Source organism: Syngnathus acus, chromosome 4, assembly GCF_901709675.1.
Source record: "Syngnathus acus chromosome 4, fSynAcu1.2, whole genome shotgun sequence".
Lineage (NCBI taxonomy): Eukaryota > Metazoa > Chordata > Actinopteri > Syngnathiformes > Syngnathidae > Syngnathus > Syngnathus acus.
This window is the reverse complement of record NC_051090.1, coordinates 8,665,814-8,690,146: the sequence shown is the minus strand read 5'-3', so window position 1 is coordinate 8,690,146 and position 24,333 is coordinate 8,665,814. Positions and strand designations below refer to the sequence as shown.

The window sequence follows — 24,333 nt, the reverse complement described above, 5'->3', positions numbered from 1 at the left end:
AATGTCTGGTGGATGTCTAGGGCGCGCGACGCAATGCGGTACAAGAAATATGACGCTACTGGAGTTTTTTTCCCGGGGTGAACATCTTCTTGGCTGTTTAAAGGTATTATCGACTGCCATTTTATCCTTGGGGGAGAACCATGTCGTGCAGATTTACAAAGACACCCCCCCCCCCTTTCAAAACAGTAAACGTTTTGACGTTCTCAAACCCCGGTTCGTTCGGCGAAGACTCGGCGTGTTTAATATTGAATTCTTGCCTTTGATGTGCAATCACACATGCGCATGCCCACCACTCGCACAATTACACAGACACAATGCATTTGCTGAGATGGAGCGACTGCGGTATGTTTGACCCATTTTGCAGAGGCAGGCTTTTGCTTTCATAACGATGGAGTGCGAAGGAGCGCATGTGTGTATGAATGCATATCCAGTAGCTTGCAACAGGGTGATGTACCACGCTAGGCTTTTTAAATCTTGAAAAGTGCCTGTTTGGTTAAAAAGAAAAACGTCCACTCAAAAACATGCCATCAAGTCAAAAAAAATTCAAAGCTGAGAATATTCACATAAGTGTCATAATAATTTTGCTAAATTGTTACGTTGTATTTAACAAACTGACGTGAACATGTTCCTCAAGCGTTTATTAAGCGTTCTCTCACAACAGTGGAAGGGTGTCGCTGACGTTATATTCTGTGTCACCATAGCGTATTTCCTTATTCCTGTCACTTCCCGTTAAGGATTTGAGACAAACGGAACAGGCGCCTTGCCTTGAAGCTATCGCAGTAACCGTGCCACAAAGTCAAAAAAAGAGGTAGGAGAGGTCATTATGGTGGGGGGGTTGCAAGTGCCACAAAAATCAGGGAGCGGCGGCCGACCCTTGCAGCGCATCTTGGCAGCAGTCAAGTGAATGTGAAAACAAGAGAAAGCTTTGCGGAATATTGATTTAATGCCGCAGCCGGAGCAGGGGAGGGCGGCAAGATGTGCACTCCAGATTACTTGCGCTCTATTTCCCACTCATACAGAACCTTGAGTTCCTCAGCCTCCACACTGTAGAGAACCAGATGGACCTCATGAGAAGATGTTCTACCATTGGCTTTTGTGTAGTCCAACTGTGTCGAAACCATGAAGGATGAAAACAAAATATACAGTGCATGTAAAATAATGATCTCTTTGTTTATCTGGAGAACATCAAGGCATCTCCTTGGCGATTGCTTGTGCCTTTCAATTAGCTCCGTTCCTTTTAAATAATAAATGGCTTCAGACTTCATTAGCATCAAACATAAATTAGGACGCTTGGTTTAAGTCTATCCAACCTATGCGTGATTTTATAGTGTCAATTAGTTTTATTGAACTCAAAAGCCACTGTTGTGATTGCTTGGCATCTTATGTTGAAAAATAAAAAATACTATTTGACAATATTTTATTGTTGCAGTAGTTTATATAGAATAACTCCAATGTTAAAAATGTCCTGAGGGTTCTTTTAAAATACAAAAATGTTGACCGCAAACTAATAAAAATACAAAATGGCCAATTCATGAAGACTATTAATAAAATGTGTTCTTGTGTACTCCCTTATTAATGGTTTAGGCTTTGTGTGCTTTATAAAAAGTTGCAATAATTCCTTTCATCACCACTAATGTCCAACCTAACTAATCAGGTTGGCAGCTAGGGATGCGGTGGCGAGAACAGTTAAGATATGCGTCCTCCAAAAACATTTTAACTCTCTTTGAATTTGAGAGCGCGCACCAGTACACCCCCCCCCCCCCCTTCCCCCCCGCCGCAGCTGACGAAAACGACGAACGGAAGAGGCGCACTCCTATTGTGGTGCACAGCCAAGTGAGGAGGTGCCTCGGTTAGAGTCCTGGTCCAATGGAACACGGCCCAGCTTGGTCGCAATGTGCGCGCTTGGCCAATGGCGCACGCCCCCTCCTGCTCACATGACGCCTTTCTATATGTTGCTTCTCCTCGCAGCGCTCAATAGCGACCAGCCCAGGCATCATTGCAGACTTGACACCGGCCAAATCGGACGACAAGCATCTACGGTATGTGCAGTGACAATTTGTGCTTGAAAAAAAAAAAGAGAAAAGAATAGAAAAAAAAAACATCTTATGAAGATGTGCACATGACTCTCACTGCCGAAGAAGGAAAGACTTTTTTCCGCAAGCAGACGGCCGGAGACGCACGGGGGCGAGACATAAACGCCCATAAGTTGCTGAAATGAATCGTAAGTAGAACATGTTGATCTACTTTCATTTCTGATTTCTGCTATCGAGAAATTAATTTAACAAAACAGTGTCGGCAATTTAAAGGCTTGCTCAAGCGTTTTTATTGCAAATGTGGTACTTTTTGCGCGGACGCGTGAGCACAAAGAGAAATTAAACATAACGAAATGCAGTTCAAAATTTGCAACGTGTTATAGGATTTGCACATGTGCTTGTCATGTCACCTCTCTTTGTGCACCCACATGAGTTTTTTCTCCCCTTTGTGATACATGCACGGGGGTGGGTGGGGGTCTGCACAGCGCCATAGCATGAAATATAGATAAAAAAGCACGCGGTAAACCCGATGACCCAAGCCTGGCCGTCTGGCTGGCTGCCTGTGCACCCGCTCCACAAGGCTCAATGAGGACAATTAGGGAGGGGGGCTGGGGTGCCCAGGCCAGAGGGAAAAAAAAAAAAAGAAGTCTTAAAGGACTCTATAAACAGGGCTGCACTTCACTTCAACCCTCAGGGGTGGACAGTCCAGAGCCTCATTTGTCAGGTCCAAAGCACTTGGCTACTTCAGTAAATAGCGCTATAAATAAATAAAATAATATACTTTTCCAATGGAGCTAAAAAATGTGAGATACATTTTCAGTAAGAACAGACTTCAGTCCATTTTTCAACCGCGCAACATTGCCCCCCCCCTTTCATCCCCACAACCGCCGCACCCTTAAGAGGTCATGTCACTCCCAGAACCTCTTTATCGATTTGAAATTGGTGGGGTCACGGCTCTGTGCGGTGGGGGATGTAGAAACGGTGTACATTTTAAAGTCTAGACTAAAAATGGGGTCCTTGTGATTGTGCATTTGTTCTGCACAATAACAGGGAATGGCATGCAGGACTAGCGCCATTTGATGTTGGAAAAGGCGTCATATGGCTTTAATTAGGACCTATAAAATCCGTCTACCCTATTCTCCAGGCGGCACTGAAGAGCTACAAAGAAGGGGAACTGATGTTTGAAAAAGAGGAAAGAAACACAGAATGTCACTTAGCTGAAGATCTTCTTATCAAATTTTTATGAACCTACTTTTTTCTTTCCCCGCACCCTTCTCGCCCCCTCCCTTCCTTGATGTTGGTGGTATGTAGGCGACGCTTTTATTCCCGCTTTGTTGGCGCGCAACCCCCCACCCTCTACCGCCACCACCAGCCTCAATCTAACTACCACCTACAGTCGCTCCAACCAGCAGACACCTGGAAGCGAGACAATGATCAAGAGATGTTTCACTTCACCAGAAAAAAAGGCGATTTTTTTTTTTTTTTGGGAGTGGGGGTTCTATTATTCATGTCTGCTGACAGTTCCAGGCCCATATGTTAAGAGTTGCTCAAGTGGCAGCGGTATGCAGTTTATACACTACCGCAACAGAGAACTCCTGCTCTTCATTGGGAACAGCCCGAAGAGCAAATTTTTGTAAATAATTGATGCTCCCCTAAAATTCTTTATACACTAACAGTTGAAATCATAAAACAGATCACAACCTATGATTCCAAAACGTTTAACAACATTCCAAACACAAATATATTCAAACATCTGTACGCATAAAAATACTGTCCAGGAAACTTAGTTTACAGCTAAGCTCGCATATGGACAATGTTCAGTGCCTGTACGTACGTAGTATATGTCAACAATTCAAATTATGAATTACGGTAGCAGTGCAATGTGGCGTAAAACAATAAAAATTTGACAACAAAGTGTTACATCGATACTGCAAGTACTACTGAGCTGTTGGGAAGTCCATAGGCCGAAGTTGCGTATAATTAAAACCGTTTAATTTTACTACGGATTTCTAGCATGGCGATGTCATGAGCAAAAGCAGCCACTGCAAACACGGTGGACGCCATCTTATCTATTCTCTCCGACTTGTCATCGAACACTGCCACTCTTCGATTTGTGATTGGATGAGCAAGATGGGGGCTGGAAGTGGAGCAAGTGAGCGTGTGTAGGTGGACTTCCACCTTCCACCACAGAAGTTTGCTTGATGTTTTCTTTTGCTAGCTTACAGCTGAGAGTAACTAAAGAGAGACTACTATACCATGCCATGACAATATTTTGCCACATTAAGAAATTAATAATTTTTTGACTATTATTGCCACAATATACCAAATCGCAAATTAATTTTTGTGTGTATAATGGAAGATAGGTCACTAATAAAAGAAATATGTGAATAGGTATTGTGGATTGCCGAACCGTAAATATGCCGGGGTCCACTGTACAAAAATTTGAGATTGGAGGATGGGTGACTAACACAGCTTCAGCAGACATTCACAAGGAAACATCAAAGAGTTCCTTCCGCATGTGAGTGCATGTGTGTGTATGCATGTTTTATCAAACACGTTTCGACATGAAACCTGGAGTTATTGTGCTGTATTTATTTTTTTTGCTCAATAGGTTAAAATATAATGCATTCTATTGCCTTCTATGTTTGTAGATACTGGACTCAAGATGAAAATTTAGACTTTGAAGAGAAGGTTTTTTTAAATTGATTAATTGTCTATATTTTAATTATTTTATAATAAGACTCAGTTGGTGACTGGCGCACTTCCACTTTACTCAGGGGGCTTGGGGGCTGTCAGCTGGGGGCTGAAAGATGTTTCTGAAGTCCGACAGAAGGAAACACTAATTACAGCAGGTCATTGATAAAAATGCATGAGACCACTTTCGTTTTGACTTATTCTTCTTCAAGAACATCTTCCTTTAGAGAAGGCCAGACATCTTGAAGTGTTGGTTCGGGATTACATCACCCTGCCGCATCTGTCTGATAATGAGACTGGATATTTCATAGAAAACTAGTTTTACATTGGCTGCTAGATCTATGTATAACAAGATCCACAACCCAGGAAAAAAAAAGCATGTTATTCAGGTCTCTCGTTCAGCTGTCAAAAAAACATTGACGCTATTAAGCCAAACATCGACAGTTTTGGTAAACATGTTTGTTCGAGGATTATTTCTAGCCTCAGCTTCCAAAACAGCGTAATCTTGTCTCTTGTGACAAGTGTAGAAAAATATGCACAGGGGTCCAGTCTCAATGCTGACACTTGTTTATATGTGTTTGCTGAGAACTGACGTGTGTCATGGCGTCAAGGAGGTTGAGGATATCTCTTCTTCCGCCACCACCCTTTGAAGGGGGAAGTAATAAAAAGTTCAATGGGTGCAACAAGCTGTTCTTCCCTCCTACACTTTGAGGCTTTCTACCTGGAGATGAATAGGAGGCCCCTCCATAACTAAGGGGGAAAAGAGAACATTTTATTGAAGGCTAAGGATGTGGGGGATGCTCTTACAACTTATAGACACTTGGTGTGAAATAGTCCAACGCGAACCAGCTATGGTGGAGGAGAAAAAAGGTCCTTCACTTGGTACGAAAAATGTAACAGAATTGCACAGAACAACACAAATTATGCAAACACTCAGTTTAAGTAGGTCAAATGCAAACAGTCCGGTTAAATCCTCCTTGCAGTCAAATAGCGCCTTCCTAGTGTGATGGTACAACCTCCATGTTAATGACTTTGGACAATCACAAAGACACAGATTAGGATTTTCAATAACCAGATTTATGCGTGAAGGGGTGAAGTCATGGTCAGTGCAGAGTCATTCAATTACCACCGTGCTCTTTCCTGGGAAAAGTCCCCAGCAGTGAAAAGGTTAATTGTTTTTGAATCTCCATCCAAGGGGAGAAAACGGACGAAAGGAACGGGAATGGAGGGGGGGATAATTGGGCCGGCTACGGATTACTGCAACCCTTCAGAAAATAAAAATGGTAAAGGCGGAAATGCAAGGCAGGGGTGTGAAAGGCTCGCGTTGTGTGAACCCACCACGAGAGTCGCTTGCTCCTTGCACCGAGAGGGAGCACCTCATTCCTGTTTAGCCCGCAAGATGACCTTTGACTCTCACAAGCTCCTCCTTCCTCCAGGTGCAAACCCTCAATGCCTTCAGCGCCCACACACAAACATTACAAGTTCAACCCTCACACTGTGAGCACGAGACGATAAAAACAGATCCTTTTCACTCTTTTTAAATGTAATTTATTTTTTGTTAATTTGCCCCTCGTTTTCCATAATACTTTTCCTCTTCTATAATGTCTTCTGTTCTGGAAAATTGATTCCATTCTACACCTTTCCAAAACGGAGCAAAAAAAATGATGACTTTAAATGGTCCAATAATCACAAGAGTGCTAATCAGAAGCATGTCACGTATAATTACCTCAGTGTTTGATAACAACAGCGCAAATCACCTTAGGCCATTAGTGAAAGTTTCCTTCCGCTATTAATAAGTGTTAATAAATTTCAAGAAGACGTGGAAGGAGCAAGCCCTCTGCATGGCCCACTGGTTAAAGCACAGTGAGGTTAATGAACTAATCTTCATATTTGCCGCTACCATCTGGGGCAGGGAGACAAGGCAGATGCTCGCTGCTCTACACTGTTGCACCATGCATGGAGGAACATGGCAGCACCATACAGCTTGATGAACACACTTAACATTTAGCCTGTGGTTAAAGCATTCATGTCCCTCTCTGTTCACTACGAATGCATAAAACTGCTAATGTGGAGGAAATTGTTTCAAATGAATTTGCAAACACGTTTACCATTTAGTACTCGTAGGCTAAATGGTAAAAATAATTCACACAATGCCACGAGGTATGGCTTGCACATACAAAAAAAAGCTTTTTTTTTTATATTTATCATTTGTTATTATGTCTGCAGTGCATAATTTCTAATATGTATTTTTCTCATAATGCCAAGGGGTGTTGATTTGCGCATGCGCATACCTCTTGGCATTTTGGAAACAAATGCACTGCAGACATAATAATAAATGAAAAAGATAATATATAAAAATTAGGAGTAAACAATGTTTATCTAATTTATTATCTTTTTGGTACACTGTTGTCCTGAATGCTCAAGAAATTAGCATTGTTTTAACGTGCGCAAGTGCAAGTCAATACACTGTGGTATTATGGGAAAACATTTTTGTTTTTAGCTTTTAAACTACAAGTATGTTGGAACATATTTGCAAATACATTCAAATGTACTCGCAAGTACGTTCAAATGTATTTGCCACTCACATATATTTACTCCACATGGGCAGTTCCACGCTATTGTAATAATCCTAATCTGGATCATCTTTATACTATACACATAAAGCCATAACGAAGAAAGAAACAATCACAGTTCACATTACAGCCTTCTTCCCCCAAGAAAAATCAGTTCCTAAATTTGAAAACCGCCTTCCTAATTGACAGTTGTTGTTGTCAGCATATATATTAGGAAACAATCAATACATGTGACGTGATCATAGCGGACATATAGAGGGGATAGATATAAACCCATAACTCAGTTGTCCTCAGGTTGATTGTGTTACAAAAAGAACATTCTTGATACACTCTTTTACTGCAAGAGCACACTGAGGACCACCTGTGATGACTGAAACCGAGTGAAAACAAGGACAAATTGAAAACAAATCAAAGGTTGGCATGGATAATCACACCCTGCTTGGTGGAATCAGATTAGAAAGCAAAACCCTAATGGCAACGGTGATTGAGCCCCAAGGCAACTTGACTGGATGACCATCCCTTATTGGCACACTGGTTTACAAATGTACAAAAGCAAAAGTGAGCAGCATTTTATCAGAAAAACACCTGAGGGGGATGAGCAGGGATCATAATAATCCCAGTTGGATGAATGGGAAGAAATAAATGGAGCTCTTTCTCAAACCCTTCATTTTGGCCTATCTAAAGAATGTCTAACCATTTACTTCACTTTAATAATAAACAATAAATTCCTTAGTTTTTGATAAAACGTTGGAGCTGGTGTGCTCATCGCAGATGATCTCGTACTGTAATGAAAGGTGAAAATTTGGAGGGCTGGAATTGGACAATATAGCTACCAGGTTGACTGGAGAAAATTTTCAGTTTTATGATAGTCTATCTGTCAAATGGTCCTTAAATGAGGAGGTCTGCACAAAGCCAGCGAGATGTCGGTTCAAAGTCATTTTTCAGATGAACCCTCTTCTGTGCTCTCAACTTTTCTTGAGCTGACATCGACATCGTCTGAGCTTTTTCCTCTCAAACTAAGCTTGTACAACATTTATGCGGCGGTGAAGATGAAAAGACATCATCGCTTCACTTCATGTCAGCAAATTCCTCCCTAGAAGTTCACTCAAGCACTTGTCTCTTCTTCCACTCTAAGTATCTGTTTCTAAAAATACCCCGACTCCTTCTTGTAAAATTTCTATTCGTAGAGTTTGTCAGCGCATGTTTTTAATGCAACACCACTTCATACCTCAACAGGCTGAAGTGAGCTGTAGTTGTAGTATGAAATTAGGGGATCTCTTCATTTTTTGTCATAACACAATAGGAAAGATGACAATCCTGTCTTCAGTGTGTGATACCTCGTTTGACTTTTGTGTGCCAAAGCCGAAACTAGTCTGTTACACCTTACCTACAAATTATACCTAAAATAAAGCCCAAGGATAAGAATTCAGGTCATTTAAAATGAAGAGAGCCCACGTAATTACTCTGGCAGATATCTTTAGTTAGCCTTTGTTTCAGAACCCTCAGCGAGAATTTCAGTTTTTCCACTTTCTGAGCCTTTTATGCTAAAAAACCTCCCATGAATGAACCCATACATATTTGGGGTTTTATCGTCGATGCGGGACCATCGCGCGTAATGAAGTTCTGTTTCCCAGCGTGAATCGGGAAGCCTCATGATTACCAGTGCTTCTCTCATTGTCTCTCATCATCTCCTACCTAATTGAAGACAATATAATGAGACAACAGGGTCTCGCTCATCATTCTGCATCAATGGTGCGCTCTATGGAACGTGCCCGTTTGCTAAAATGACAAGGGGGTTATTAGACTTATGGGTACTTGAATTCAGTCGAGTTTGTTTAATTTGGCCAAAGAAGGCGGACAATTATGCTACATTTCCCAAGCGACTGCTCATCAGCTTCTCCACTTCCTGGCCGCCTACCCTTGTAAGCACTGGATGTGTCTGGGTCATATGTTGGGTGGGGTGAAAAAAAGGGGGGGGGGGGGGGGTCTTGCGGCAGCAAATGGTTTGAGGCGGGAATTTGGTAACGGTCTGCCTCTGGAGTTGTCTCAGATGATTAGGAGAGCCATGTGGGGAGGGTCCCCCAGTGCCTAGCCTCCTTCACCTCCCTAATATGCTCTGAATAGGCCCCCCTCCACTGTGCGTTTGTTGTGGGCTTTGATGGGAGTGGGGGGGAGGATTATGTCTGGCCATGGTTTAGGAGTGTTTGTCATCTGCCCCCTCGAGGCCCGCATTGGTTCCTTTGTCTGGGTGTCAGGCATGGGTACAATGTCACAGTACACAATGAGCTGCAACATTAAGGGCATCTCGGGTGAAGAACGAACACAGGATTTCATGTCTGGGTTGCTTTGTAATTTTCACCAAATTGGTTTAATGATAGGGAACTGGTAGCGGTAATACATATTTACAAGAGACTGGGTTAGTGCTATTAACCTCAATATTCACAGTTTTATTGTTCTTAAATTGGTCTCTGAGATAACATGAGAATGACACAATTCAGATATTTTTGCTCAACAGTTTTAGGACTGTTTGGGAGTCATAGGAGTGTAAAGAGAACACAAATACTAAAAATTGATTCTTCTGTGTTTTTTTTATAATGGTCAGGACAATTTCATGCCTCCTCCAATTGTAGATAAAAATTAGATGTGTATTGGATATCTGCCAAAGTGCTTCAGTGTAAACAGACAGATTGGTTGTACCACGTCAATACGAGTCTGATGGCAGCAAAATACCACCATTTCTGTCTGCCCAAACTTCCCAAAAGAACAAACATTCTCTGCAAAAGCACAGATGATTAAATATGTTATGATAATTACATGAATTATCCATCAATTAGTCATCATTCATTAGTGTTTCCATCCTCGAAATGAAAATAGCTGTTGACAAATAAGTGCTGACAGCAGCCAGCAGACTAAGGCTACCCTCATATTTAAATCAATGGGGCTAGCTAACCCAGTCCAACTAACCGGCATGGAATTCAGTGTAGACACAATAGTCAAAACACAACTACATCCAGTATATAGTCATCTACTGTAGTGTCGTATACTACGTGATAGGGTTCGATTGCTTCAAAAGACCAGGAAATAGCAGTCAGATGAGTTATAAGAGAACTCAACTGTAACTCTGTAGAAACTACACAATCGTGTCCCGCAAATTTCACATAAAGCCTTGAAATTGATTTACTGAGGTCATTAACAAAAACTTTAAATACACTGGACCATGTGATTAAAATCAAAGGTTACATCAAAAGTAATTGTCCAACCAATAGTCTTCCACTGGCAAATATAAAGCAAATGTCAACGTTAGTTAGAAGCATAATGTAGTATATTAATTTACTGTTGAATTATTTGTGGGTATCTATGTGTAGGTGACATAGATACCCACAAATAATTCAACAGTAAATTAAGATTAATCACAATTTCCATTTCTTTTTTTTATTCAATTATTATTATTAATGCTATTAATATTATTTAAGAGTGTAGACTGACATCAGTCGGAACAAGCCATTACTGTTTTATGTGCTTGCACAGTTGGACGGGTGAAATTCACACCTGATCAAAGCATTTTTTTCCCCCCTCATCTTTTGGAGTGAAGCCGTTTCAGTAGGTTTGGGTTGTTACACACACGCTTAGAGACATATAATGTATGCAAATCATCTATCAAATTCAGTCTGTTTTTTCGGCTGGTACAAGAAAGCAAATCCAGTGTGAATGATCTTTGTGTGGGCAGGAAGCCTTGAAGCCTTGCATCATGTCTGCCAGGTTCTCCCTGAGGACGATTCAGCCTCCTTTACATTCACACTCACACACGCCATCTATTGTTTTTCCTCGCATCCCAGCAGAAATCTGTCTTCATCTGTCCTATTGATTAATGAAGGGTGCACAGCGGGGGAGTCCAAGGGAGGCGGGAGTCTAGATCAAGGCTGAGCTGCATCACTGGGACTTGCACACACACGCACACAAGCGCTTCACACACACGTTGTCTGTCGTGTTCCGTCTGCGTCTGTTACTCCAGGCGGCTACGACACATACGTGTAGATTTTGAGAGGGTGCACAGACACCAACGACTGAAAAAAAGCTAGAGACGTTTGATAAATATGTGTGTTGATTAATTAGGGTTCATGATGTGACTTGCCATACCATCTGTGCCCAAGTGCACATAAAGAACCTGTTGTATTCTCATTACTTGGTTATCTATCTATATAAACTGTATACAGGACATCTGCAATATTGTTGGTTTCTGCCCAACTAACTCCAGCTTCCATACCAGCACTCCATCTCTCACTTCATAATGGTGTTCCTATTGAGACATGTCTTTGTCACTGCTGAACAGCATCATCCATAGCATGGTAAAGGGCTTGCAGAAAAGAAGTGGAGTGGGGGTGTTGTGGGTGGGTTTGGAGGTTTCGAACAAAGGATCAGTGTTTCTGCCTGGCTGTGGCTTTTTGGGCGGGTCTCCAACCGGCTGGTGCGGTGCGGGTTATGGGGGGCGGTTGGAGCTGGCAAACGAGTGTGACTGAGGAGGTTTTATCTTGAAAATAAATGAGGAGACGAGCGAGGCTGTCTGTTTTGTTCACAGGAATAAAGAGGACCAACAGTGCAAGTCGCTTGTTTATTTTCTTCCGTTTTTTTTTTTCCCCCAACGCAAATTGGCAAAGCTGCCGATAGTGTGAGTGAGTGAATGAATGGGAACGCTACATTGTCTACTGGCCATTATACACAATTTGCGTAACCTTTATGTGTTATCTGTACAGCTGTATGAAACAAATGAGAAGACACGCTTGTGAACGTGTGTGTGTGATCGTGGTGGCAGCTGTCACAGCTGTAAGCAAATTCATTCAGAAGTCTTGTATACAGCTCGAACACATACTGTTTATGCATGCTTGTACGCACACACAAGCCCTGTCAGTTTATGAGCGTGTGGCACGACGATAAACATTCGTCCCAGTGGGACAATTGTTAATGATGATAGCAAGAAGATGAAGTATGCAGCACTGTGCACAGAGTAGCAAGTCAACACAGGTTTACAAATTGTGACTGGCAATGGGGCAGACGTCTTTCAAATAGAAGTACTCACTGTACTGTATATTGTGTCGTGACTGCTATTTTGCTAATGTGCCATAGCTGACCTTAACTTGAACCTCATTGGTGAGCAAACTTTATCCCTCTCCTCAAACAGACTACAGGATTTTATATCTTTATCATCTACCTTAAAAAAAGTGACTAAAAACAGGGATATAATACAAAACATAAAAGTAAATATACTCTGGATTTTATGGAGGCACATTCTGCCGTAGGTCATGAACTACCACCATCTGCGCTTATCTTGTTCATACATTTTTTTTAACACACTGTAGTGAGATTGACTTCAAGTGACAATAACTGATTAAATGGAAGTATATTTGATTTTTCTCTACAGTTAGTGATAAAGTTATTATGAGCTGACTTCATCCCTCGTTTTGCTTCTTTGCTCTTTTTTCGTTCAGGTCATGTACAGGGCTGCCATAAGAGGAAGAAGAAAAAAAGAAGCTCCAAATGCCTCCAACATGGAGGGGGGAAGAAGGGATGCACCCAGAGACGAACATGACAAGGAAAAGACAACCATGATGAAAGAGAGGTAAGGGAACTCACTTTGCCCTAGGCTTACACATTGTTCAGGTTGGTGTGTCTTCTGGAGCCCTTTCCTACAATTTGCCTCAGTCGGCTCGGTCCCAGAACTGGGATCTCTGCTCTTTGCGTTTGTTTTGTGTATATTTATATGTACCTGGTGTTGAGTAACAGTTGAAGCAAGCAGGTGAAGACTTGAACTCCTGCCTGATTCACTTGCTACATCTTTTCCGTCAACTCCTGCATTTTCTTATTTTCTGCAAACATTCTGCTACTTTTAACCTTTTGTCATGACAACGCACTCTCTGGTTACCAACTTTGATGACTGCCTAACCGTCCAAGCTTTTATCGTTTTGGGCACTGAAATAAACACTGCAGATTTCATTCTATTTTGTATTATGTTATAGGCATATGCGCCTCGAATATTTTATATATTTTATAATATCCAAGTTCTGGTACAATCACATTTTGCCAAGAATGATAAGACCACAAACTGTTAAAAACTAGCAGACATCACCAAAACGACCATTTCAGTTGTAAACGTTTCTACCGTATAAAATATGCTCATCTCATCATAATGCTTTTCGTATGAAAGCAATACTGCTCAATGGTTATTTTCAGTCTTTTGCTGCTCTTTTTTTTTTCCCTTGTTACACCTCCCTTCTGTTCCTTCTTTCTTCAGCAGTCACAGCTTCATGGTCTCCCTCAGTTTGGTTGCCCACACACATGCGTGCCATCTTTCTGTTTTCATCATTTTTGTTCCTGTTGCCTGGACTGTTGCCTTCGCATTGGTCCAGGTTTTTTTTCCATTTCCTGTGGCCACCAAAGACAGCCTTTTCAAAAACAGGAAACAAGAGGTCAGAGGTCCCATGACTGCTTGATCTGACCTTTTTTTTTTTTACACACATCCTCATACCTCATGAAGAATTTGGACTGTGCCACCTCTTCCTTTCATCCAAATTGATGGATGCACCGCGTATAAACAAACTAGAACAAATGTAGTGACATTTACAATTACATACCCTCCTTTTTGTTCTAGGAGTGGCTGAAATGAGACACGTGAAGCCAGGGAGGGAAGAAGAAAAAAGGAAAAAAGTAGAGCATTCAAACCACCCACCCACGACTCATTTCCTCTTGAGTGTCTTTTCATTTTTCTCTTTGAGGGGTGTCCAACTCTCTCTAAACCTGCTGGCCGAAAAGAAGTAGGGCGGCTTTCTTTTTGCACGCACAGGCATGAGAGCTCAATGCCACACGTTGTCACATGGTGTCATATTTCAAAAGACGCTTACGGGAAGTGACAGCCGAGTGAGTCACTCAGTCAAGTCCGATTGATTCAATGCAGCGCAACGAGACACAGCGAGTCATTGTCCGTTTCACGCTCACGCCAAAGAGGTGAGCGGAAGATGGGCGGTGCTTTACATCGGCAAGGGGCACAAACATGACTCTCAAATCAGCTATAAATGATAAATCTGATGGACAAGTCTTAACAGTGGTGTTACACCTGGATGCACCACCAAAAAATATTCTATCATGGCAGTCGCTTCAAAACGCTTCAAGAGGTGGGTGGATATTAGTATTTGATTCACGAGTTCACTACAAAGCATTAAACACTAGCTGGATGGACATGAAAGGAAACAACTTCACTACATTATATTATGTTATATTTTATTTTATTGACTTGGTGATGTTATTTAAAAGGAATTCAATCTGTTGAGATTTAGCGTTCATCAATGCATGAGCAATCACACGTGTTTGCTCAGTGCAAGGTTATAACCGTAAATAACCGTAGCAAGTTATTTGGTGTCCCAAGGTAAAGGTAGGATACCTGCATGTGAAATATTCCAAAGCTGCAGCTCTATATTCAACCTGGCTGCTATATTGTTGTATTTTAATTGATGAATAAAACCCTTGTCCCTGGGATTAATGTGCAAAAAAAAGCTTCTAAAAATAACTAAATTGCTCCTCAAATGAAGTCATTGATTACCAAAATTGCTTTTTTTCCCCAAGCCTTGTGTGTGGGTGTATGTAAATATACACTTCTGCCTGAACATCCAAACCTTGACACTTTGAGCAAATCTTTTGATTATTATTCTATGAACTACCCTGTCTGCCATTTTTTTTCCAAGAAGAAACTGGGATGCTTTGTGCTGATGAAGCATTAAAACAGTGGCCATTTTAGCATTCATTTTTATCACTGACTGAAAGAATGAAAAGACTCAGAGCCAGGGCCCCCCCCAGGCTTTCCGTCAAGCCTCCTGAGAGGAGACAAAGGCTCACATTGACTGCTGGGTGTCGATAAGACCTATCATTAGTCTGCCGGTGCTGGGATTACCAACACACACTAAAACGCTTATGCACACACAAATGCACAGTGCTCTTGGGTCCGTATTCTTGTAGACACTCCCCCTCCCCATTTTATTTTTTTTATATTCACAGGCTTAAATATTTGCAAGCATGCCAAAGTAGTCAGAGGTAGTTAGACTTGATCGGAATCGAAGCGGCAGATGAGACGACCTCTCAAGCCACTTCACATCAGCGTCCACACACAGCAACATGTCAATTTACGAGCACGAAAAAAAAAATTCCAAATATACTCTAATAGGGGAAATAAAAACTAAAATACCCGTATATTATTGTAAGCTACGACAGAGGATCATAAGTTTCACCATTTGGTTGCGACTAGAATCGTTTGTTTATTTAATTAGAGCTGTCCTGCAACAATCATTGTACTAGCAGGTCAAATTTCCAAGTTACTAAGTAGATGATGAACCATAGCTTGTGTTCTCATTCCCTCATGTGCATGGCCCCTAGAGAACGTATGAGTTTACTTACCTTCGCTTGATCGGAGCTCTCTGCCAAACACAGAGCATCAGCTCAGGGTCATTAGCCTGCCTATTTGCTGCAAATAGCTTTCAATAGCATCGCGGCCAAAATACAACAGGAGCACGATTAAGCCATTGATCTGTGGCGGATAGCACATTGGAAACATTATGAGGAAACGAGTGGACAGGGATAATGGACATTTATTGTTGGGAGCCTTTTCCATTTTAAGTTAGATGCTGTGAGTCTATGTTGCTCTACTGATTATCAGTTGCTTCTGGGTGTCCTCATTTTTAGGTGGACTCCAAATGCTTTTCACAAAAAAAAAAAGGACAATCCCAAGAACGGGTGGGCACAAGATCAAAGCTCTGAGTGAACGCTTACTCTGTCTTCATGTCTTTATTGCCTCATTTACAATGAGCTTGAGTGGCATTATTGTAAACATGAGCCCACCATAGTTTTACCTTAATGTTACGTACAGATTTTATTAATGATGGCAAAGTGCCACGCCAGCATGTTGCCTTCCAGCTTTATGTAACTTAGGGCGTTGGCTTCGAGACCCGCAGTGTACACAAATGCCATAGCAGGCTTTTCTTGACTTGAGACGGGTATTTTCTGCCATAAATTGGCAAGGAAGTGGCCATTTACAAGTTTACTAGCGCAACTTCTTAAGGCCATCACTATCACTATGTGATAAAAATACAGCAGGGTCATTTTTGCCGTAACTTCTATCAAACTTCATTAGGATTTCACTATGTTTCAAAATTACAGATTGTGTGCAATTGGCCTCCTACATTTTCATTGTTGTCTACGACAAAGTGCTGGGACTTTTAATTTACAGTGCGTTTGTATTTGCAACCTTTGTAAAACTGTCTTTGTTGCATTTGAACATGTCCACCCCCAAATTCTCTTCAAAAGTGATGGTGGCTCAAATATTTTAAGCAAAGAGACACACCCAGAGGATGGATATAATTAATGTAAGCCTTGTGATGATTTTGTAAATTTGGCAAGTTAGTAGATCTGGGTGGTCTTGCGCTACAGGCCTTAACCACAATATGGTTCAAAACACAGATAGAGTTTGCAGATAAACTACTAAAGTCTGTGGGCTAATTTAACATAATGGGGTAAATAATGTAAACAAGCTCTGAAGCTCTGGCCTAAATGGATTTATAATAAAAACAAAAACAAAAAAAACGGAACCTTTGTTTGGTTTTGACTCAAGAACTCATTTAGTATTTCTACCCATGCGTCTGAATCGCGTGTCAACTGTTAAATTATATTCCAAGCCCCCAAAGTGGTTACTTTCCACAGAATGCATCAATCCATCAAGCCTGACTGTCATCATGTTTGTTTTCCTTAGCTCATTCTCACACTTGATAACTTGTAAGCCCTGTGATTAAAAAGTTTATTGATGATTTCAAGCAGGGTTATTGCCGGTCTGACCCTGCTGTCATGGGAGAGAAACATTGCTTTGGGATAGCCCAAAATAATCTTTCAGCATCCAGGGAATTTGTTGTGCAACTTGAGCACTGGCAAAATAGCATACCCTTAAACAATGTGACCACCAAAGGATGGCGATTCTCCAGTATTGGCTTCGGTAGACTAGCAGTAACTAAAGACTTACTAACACTCTTCAAATGTACATTAACTTTTGTCAATTTTAGTACCGTATTTTTTGCACTATAAGGTGCATCTAAAAACCTCCAATTTTCTCAAAAGCCAACAGTGCGTTTTATAATCCGGTGCGCCTTATATATGGACCAATATGGATTCTTGGATGAGGACTAATTTATTAAAGTAAACTTTAAGTGTTTATTTTGTGTGTTGTGTGATATTAACGTTTGAGCAACGTTGAGTTATTGATATATTGTTATTGTTTTCACTATTTCGAGTGTTACTATATTGTGATTGCATTAACGTTTGAGCAACGTTGAGTTATTTATTCTATGTGCCTTATAATCCGGTGCGCCTTATATATGGGCAACGTTTTAAAATGGGCCATTCATTGAAGGTGCGCCTTATAATCCAACGCGCCTTATAGTGCGGAAAATACGGTAATCAAAAGAAAAATTAACTGTATGGGGAGCTTAAAGAACAAAATTCTTTCTTACTGCAGTTTTAAGAACTAGAAATGAGATCAGTCATTAGAGCACAAAAGATGTAATTTCTCCTGTGCCAGTCTTCCTGTGCTGACCTGTCTCACTTTATTTTAACATCAAAGCCAAATTTGAACAATTGAGGCAATTTTTCATCCAACCAAGGTCAGCCATTGTTCCTACTCCGTGATCCGGCTGGGAGAAATTCTGAAGAAATATATTTTACTGACATGTTCCTTTGTTGCAAGCCACCTTTCAACCAGTTTTGAGAGAGATTTCTGTTTTCTTTAGCAACTGCGTTTACAGATTATTTCTTTGAATTATCAAGTTAATTTATTACAGCAGGGTTTGTGTGCAGCACAGGTTTCAACAGAGCATTGTGTAGACTGTTTTAAATAACAAAAGACTTAGTGTCTGTAAAGAAAAGAGAGTTGCAATAAGGCTAAAAAGAGAGCCTTGAAATTGGCCTTAGCATCTGCATGCAAATTTGTACTTTAAGATCACGGGCCCGTTGTGTAGGCAAACCAAAAACGCTTAAACACAGCATTTGTACAATTTGGGATGTTTTTAGAAAGAAGCCCTTGCACTCACCACATGAAATTCTGTCGAATGTTTGCCAAAAAACAAATGATTCTTACGGCAAAGAATAGGGATGGGAAAAACTCCCTAAAGTATTGTGTTCAAAGTAGCTTAAAATATATTTCTAAATATTATATTCAACTGGAAGAGGCCACAATTGAAGACAAGTTTGGATCTTTCTCAGCAGACACCCCTTTCATTATGGGTTTCAAATTCTCTCTCGGTGTTGCTCTCAACTGTTTTGTTTGCAAACATTTCAATACAACTTCTGAACATTTTGTAGACACTCACTGACAGGCTGTGATGAAACTGTAAAATAAAACAGCCAAAACATAATTTTAGATATTCTGGCCAACATGCTGAGCTCATTGAAAATTAACTGATGTACTACTTGAAGGAGTGCAAAAACGAATCACGTGCAAATGTACACCCAAGTAGGCTCTTCATCTTTGTTTCTCAAGACCACCCACGGTGTTTATAGGTTGCAAGTGGGCTTGTTATACTAATAAAAAAAAAAAACAGTGTGACTTATAAAGGGTAGATAAAGGGCATTTTTGATCTCATTTTGTTACTCATTAGCCAATAATTCTATATACACAGTACCACTACAAATGTGTGATGAAATGATATGAAAGAAAAATCTTAAATTTGTCATGTGTGCTTTATTACTGCTTGTATCATTTCAACTTTAAAATGATCCGTTTTTGTTTTGTTTGTTTTCTGTCCAGGTCCAGACATGATGGAGGCACGCACACACATACAAAGGCACCTTGGGTCTGTCGGCGGTCTAACGCCAGCATACCACCCCCACCAGTATGTTGTTGCATGCTGCGCGCACACGCACACACACATACACACACACACACACACACAGCATTGCCTTTTACGGTATGAGACCATAGAGTAAAAAGAAAACAAAGCTGTAAATGTGATATAACTTCTGCATTATTCCTCCCATATTATTGTAACACAATTACCTTTACTTTACCTTTATTTTTTTTAAATTTCTGTCTACTAATTAAACAAACCGAAAGTCAAGCAGATCCTGCATTTCTAGTTTCAATGAAAAATTATCCAGACGGAGCAGAATTCACTATCATTTTGCATAAGTAAATATCCGTGCTAAAGTGTGGCCCCTCAAGTGTGCGTGCTTCACCTCGTCTATTTTCAGCAGCCCCAACCAATCTCCTCAAGTTTAACAGCTGCACCACATGTCCCACAAACCCCCTCAGGCTCCCCAACCGGTGCCCCTCCCAAACCTCAGCATCCTGCAGCCTTCCTCCAAAAGCACAAGCCCCAAATTACAATGTCCGAGTACACCTCCCCCCGATTTGTATATCCACTGACAAAATGAATTAATGTGAGGTTATCCATGAAATCCTGTCAGAAAATGCAGGATTGTTTTTGATCGCATTCAAACTACTTTTTTCAAGGCAACCATTGGCTACCGTGATAGTACTTTTTCATCAGTTGTTTTTTGCCGAAGTGTTGCTCCTTCGCTTCCCAGTCCTGACAAGGCACAACTCAAGGGTTTGATTGCCGGTTATTAAAGCACTCGAAAATCAGAGAGGAAAGGACTTGCTCTGCTTTTGGATGAATCTATTGATGCACCCACTTTAACACACAATGTAAATGACACAACTTGAATTGTGTGGGAAACTGGAGGGTGCTTCGGCTGGGTGACGATAATGACAAGGAACATTATTATTTGGTGCCCTGAGGAGTCTCTCATGCTTTTTAGGTGTGTGTATGTCAGAGGAAGGGAGGGATGACGTGAGAGCAAGGTACTCTTACTCTTCCTGCAGTCTAGTGGCTATTATTCACTTCTCCCTCTTCCTCCCAGGTTCACGCCTCTCTCATGACATTATGCACTGCTAGTCGGCATGCTTTCTAATGTAGGCTACTCCCAGTAATGGTTACATTATATTAAAGGCTGTGTGGTAAATAACAAGGAATGCAATTTATTTTATTTGGCCTAAATTAAATAAGAGAGCAAAGTAATCATTTTTCCTAAAAGTACAACAAACTACACTCAAAATATTTCAGTCACATTCCACGTTACAAATGGTGTAACAGAACAAATTAAGTTTGTAACTTGAGGTACCACTATATAAGTATGTTTGGTGTACCGTATTTTCCGGACTATAAGGCGCACCTAAAAACCTAAAATTTTCTCAAAAGCCCAGTGCGCCTTATAGTCAGTCCGATGCGCCTTATATATGGACCAAGTTCCTAAATTTAAACTGGCCCGCATTGTGTCATGAAATCAATCATAAGTGGCCCGCTGAAGACTATGAATCATGAATCAAAAAGACTATGGATCATTATTTTGTGATTATAAAGTAATTTGTTGCGTCTGAAGTTGAAATAAAAAAGATAAAATGGAGAATGATTTGATTTGGATTAAAAATCTGACATGATGCATTAATGGTGCGCCTTATAGTCCAGTGCGCCTCATATAAGGACAAAGTTTTAAAATGGGCCATTCATTGAAGGTGTGCCTTATAGTCCGAAAAATACGGTATTTTGACTTTCTTAACATTGTGCAGGTGTCACTAAATCAAGTGACCAATTAGTGCCCAAATGTCTATCCTGTGCAGACAGGGATGTGTCCATTTGAGGCTTTTGTCCTCACAGCAGGGATTCATCTGTAATTTCCTGTATGTGTCTGTATGTCTGTAATTGCAGGGCACCAATAGACAAGGCAACATTCCAGCTGTGGTGAGACTGAGGAAGTCAAGACGCATACACACACACACACACACACACACACACACACACACACACACACACACACACACACACACACACACACACACACACAAGGCCAGAGGTACGTGAGCAGATGAGCATTAAGTCAGGCAACTAAACAGATCGGTTTGATATCAGCAGACAGACAGAGGAAGCCAGTCTATACCTGCGGGCAGTCAGCAGCACCCTCACCAGGAATGTCCTCCCACTTGTGAGACACATAAATGTAGCTGGGCTTTCCTCTCAAACATCTACGTGATCTGGTCTTCAAATTTATAGCAGTCATCAGAAATGTATTTTGCATTTAGAACAGCAAATCTACAACGATGGAAAGATAAAAACAGAATTATCAACAAAACCATTGCTTTAATTATTGGGAAACAAACGTTTTAAAGTAACACTATCATTCTACCTTATAATCAAGCTTTATAACCACTGGTTGTAGACTGGCTGCCATGGCAACCCAGCATGACCTGCTATTTGTGGTCATTATAAAGGTAGAACAAAGAATATCACCCACATAATGAACTCGAATATAAAAAGAAAGAAAAGCCTCTGTATTGAAATTATATTAGCACACATTCACATGCTACTCTGATACTGACTACAGGCACTCCCTTTTGTTACTTTGGAGTAATTTGATCATCCCTGCATGAATTTGTCTGTCTGGAATTACGAGGACGTTCCAACGAGGTAACTGGTATCAATTGGGGAAACTTTGACGGTATCAATTTGCAAGACTTGCTTTGCTAGTTTGCTGTTGTGGGAACTCTGCCGGGAAATGAGCTGTTGTGAGAATTTAACTATAGTCTCCAAGCAGAACCAAACTCTTTAGGTTGGACTAAATAAGTAGTGCTAACAATTCCCGTCTCCTGTACAGATTTACGGACTCCCTCTTCAAACTAACATTGTCATTAAGCTCCTCCTGAAGATTTACATTTGCCTGAAGAAACCACCACCTACGCTTATCTAAAGATGACTCAGTAGCTAAATGTCAGAGCTGTCCATGCCATTAAGGCCAACGACTTTGAAGGCTGGACACCCTGAAACCCCACCCTCACTTCCCCCTGTCTCTTCTTATTCCTTTCTCACTCCCACTCTGACTTTGCCTTCATCCACCATCATCCATCTCCTGCACATCCAGGCTGGTTTGAGGGCTGATGTGTGCGTAGACCTTGTCATTCACATTAGGGTAACAATGTCAGCTCAGGGCCCTTCCCTCTCTCCTTCTTTCTGTGCCTCTCTCATGGCCTAGATCATTCTTCCTGTCACCCTCATCCTGCGGCCAGAGAAGACCTTATAAAGCAACATCCTTCTCTTCCACTTCTGTCAATTCCAACACTGTCATTCAAATCCTTGTCTGCCAGTGAGCAGAGTTTGCAATGAAAAGCAAACACTTTATTTTTAATTGGGATTTTGTGTGCATGGAGGCAGAAGATGAAAATGCAGGGCAATTAGGCAGCACTCTTTAACAACAGCCATGAATAAAATTAATATCTAAAGTACTTTAAGGTTGAAAATGTTGTGTCAGCATGGTATTTTGTTTCACATTACCGAATCAACTCAGCAACCATCCAATCTTTAAAAGTATCCCAAATTGCAGATTTATCTGCTGGCCTCTTGACTGATGGCCTCTGATGGACAGTTGCTTGATTTTTAATGAGCAGACTACTGACATTGCCTGGAAGAGCAACATTTCAATGTTCAGTCAAATGTTTCATGCACGGCCCTGGGCGCCTTTAAGCGCCGAAAAGGAAGGTTTGCATGATAGTTAGCCCGATTTGTAATTTGGGTGAGTCAACAGTTTCATTTTGCTCATTGCAAGAGATGACATGAGAATGCCCCCGGTATAGACCACACCTAAAAACTGCCATGACTCAGTTGTTTCAAAATGACATCTTCCTCTCTCCACTGCCATTTTAAAGGAAATGAAGCCCTTTGCTAAACACCGACTCTATCCTTAGTGTCATAATGAGAATGTGTTAGAGTTGCTACGTGCATACAACACTTGGTGACAGTTTAGACAGGCCAGCATTAACATTGCTGACTTTGAACAATGAGTGAGGCAAAGCCAGTCCTTTGTGCAAAGCCCTTGATTGTGGAGTATGCAGAGGCTCTAAAATACATTTTTTTTCTATTCATATCAACATAACGGTTTCCTTTAAAAACAAAATTCACAGTGATTATTTTTTGGTGGCAGATATAAGTTAGGATATATGCACACGCATAGAAAAATATATTTAGATGTCAAGTAAGCTTATTGATGTGATATGTGTTTAGAATTAGAATGGTATTCATGCTTTTGCAGATTGTGGCATAGGCCAATAAGTAGGGCAAAACTGTGTGAAACATTGAACCCACGTTTCTTGATCTCCCTGGTCACCATCAGGTTTGTGCTTGCCCCAGTGAACATTCAACGCTGTCGGTGAGTTTGGTTAATAGAAGAACCATCGACCGTTGATTGTACCCTGTGGTAGGCAGTTAGCCAGAAAACAAATAAAAGGTGCAGAATCTGCACACAGGCTTTGGAAATGACTCATCGGCCCTTTTCTACAAGCAAGATGACACCATTTTGTTGTTGTTTACAAAAACCAACCACAAAGGTCACAATCAACATTCATTGCTGTCGGTGGGTTTAACTGTATAGAAGAGCTCACTGAACGATGAATGCAACTGTGTCCCAGATTTCAGCTGACTTCACAACGAATAATGTCACGATATGCTGATGATGCTATTGTTTATATCCGTGCCTGCCCTGCTCCAAGCCTTCCACCAATAACAGGCAAACACGGACTGCGCAGACTGACAGGAAGTTCAGATTGCATCTCGATCACACTGGCTGTGCTGGAGGGGTTTGAATCTCGCAACAAAGGCAAAGCAGGAATGGGGGGAAAAGGAGGGGTAAAGATGCAGAGATACTTGTGGGGAAAAAATGACCTTAAAAAATTGCATTTACGTTTGATATAAAATAGCTGAAATTTTCAACTGAAGTTAATGAGTTGCCTCAAGATGCCTCTATGCACCCAACACCATTTTATTAAATGAAGAGTGTGCTTTCCAATTATCCAATTTGTTTGATTAAGGGTGAAGATGAACAGACGGATTTTTTTTGTTTCTTATTTATTAAAACAGCATTGTATGTTGTAATCTATGGTACTTGTATTTATTAAATAATGTCCAATA

General features: G+C 40.9%; 2 long non-coding RNA genes across 2 annotated transcripts; one reads left to right on the top strand and one right to left on the bottom strand.

The window, feature by feature from the left end:
- The first annotated feature begins 1,815 nt into the window (after positions 1 to 1,815).
- LOC119121501 lies at positions 1,816 to 24,077 on the top strand. Its single transcript, XR_005097691.1, has 4 exons — positions 1,816 to 2,221; positions 12,784 to 12,914; positions 19,128 to 19,212; positions 21,088 to 24,077. It is a non-coding gene; the product is annotated as an uncharacterized LOC119121501 (long non-coding RNA).
- LOC119121502 lies at positions 15,265 to 19,506 on the bottom strand. Its single transcript, XR_005097692.1, has 3 exons — positions 19,424 to 19,506; positions 18,415 to 18,422; positions 15,265 to 15,278 (listed from the first exon to the last, which is right to left on the bottom strand). It is a non-coding gene; the product is annotated as an uncharacterized LOC119121502 (long non-coding RNA).
- Positions 24,078 to 24,333: the final 256 nt, after the last annotated feature.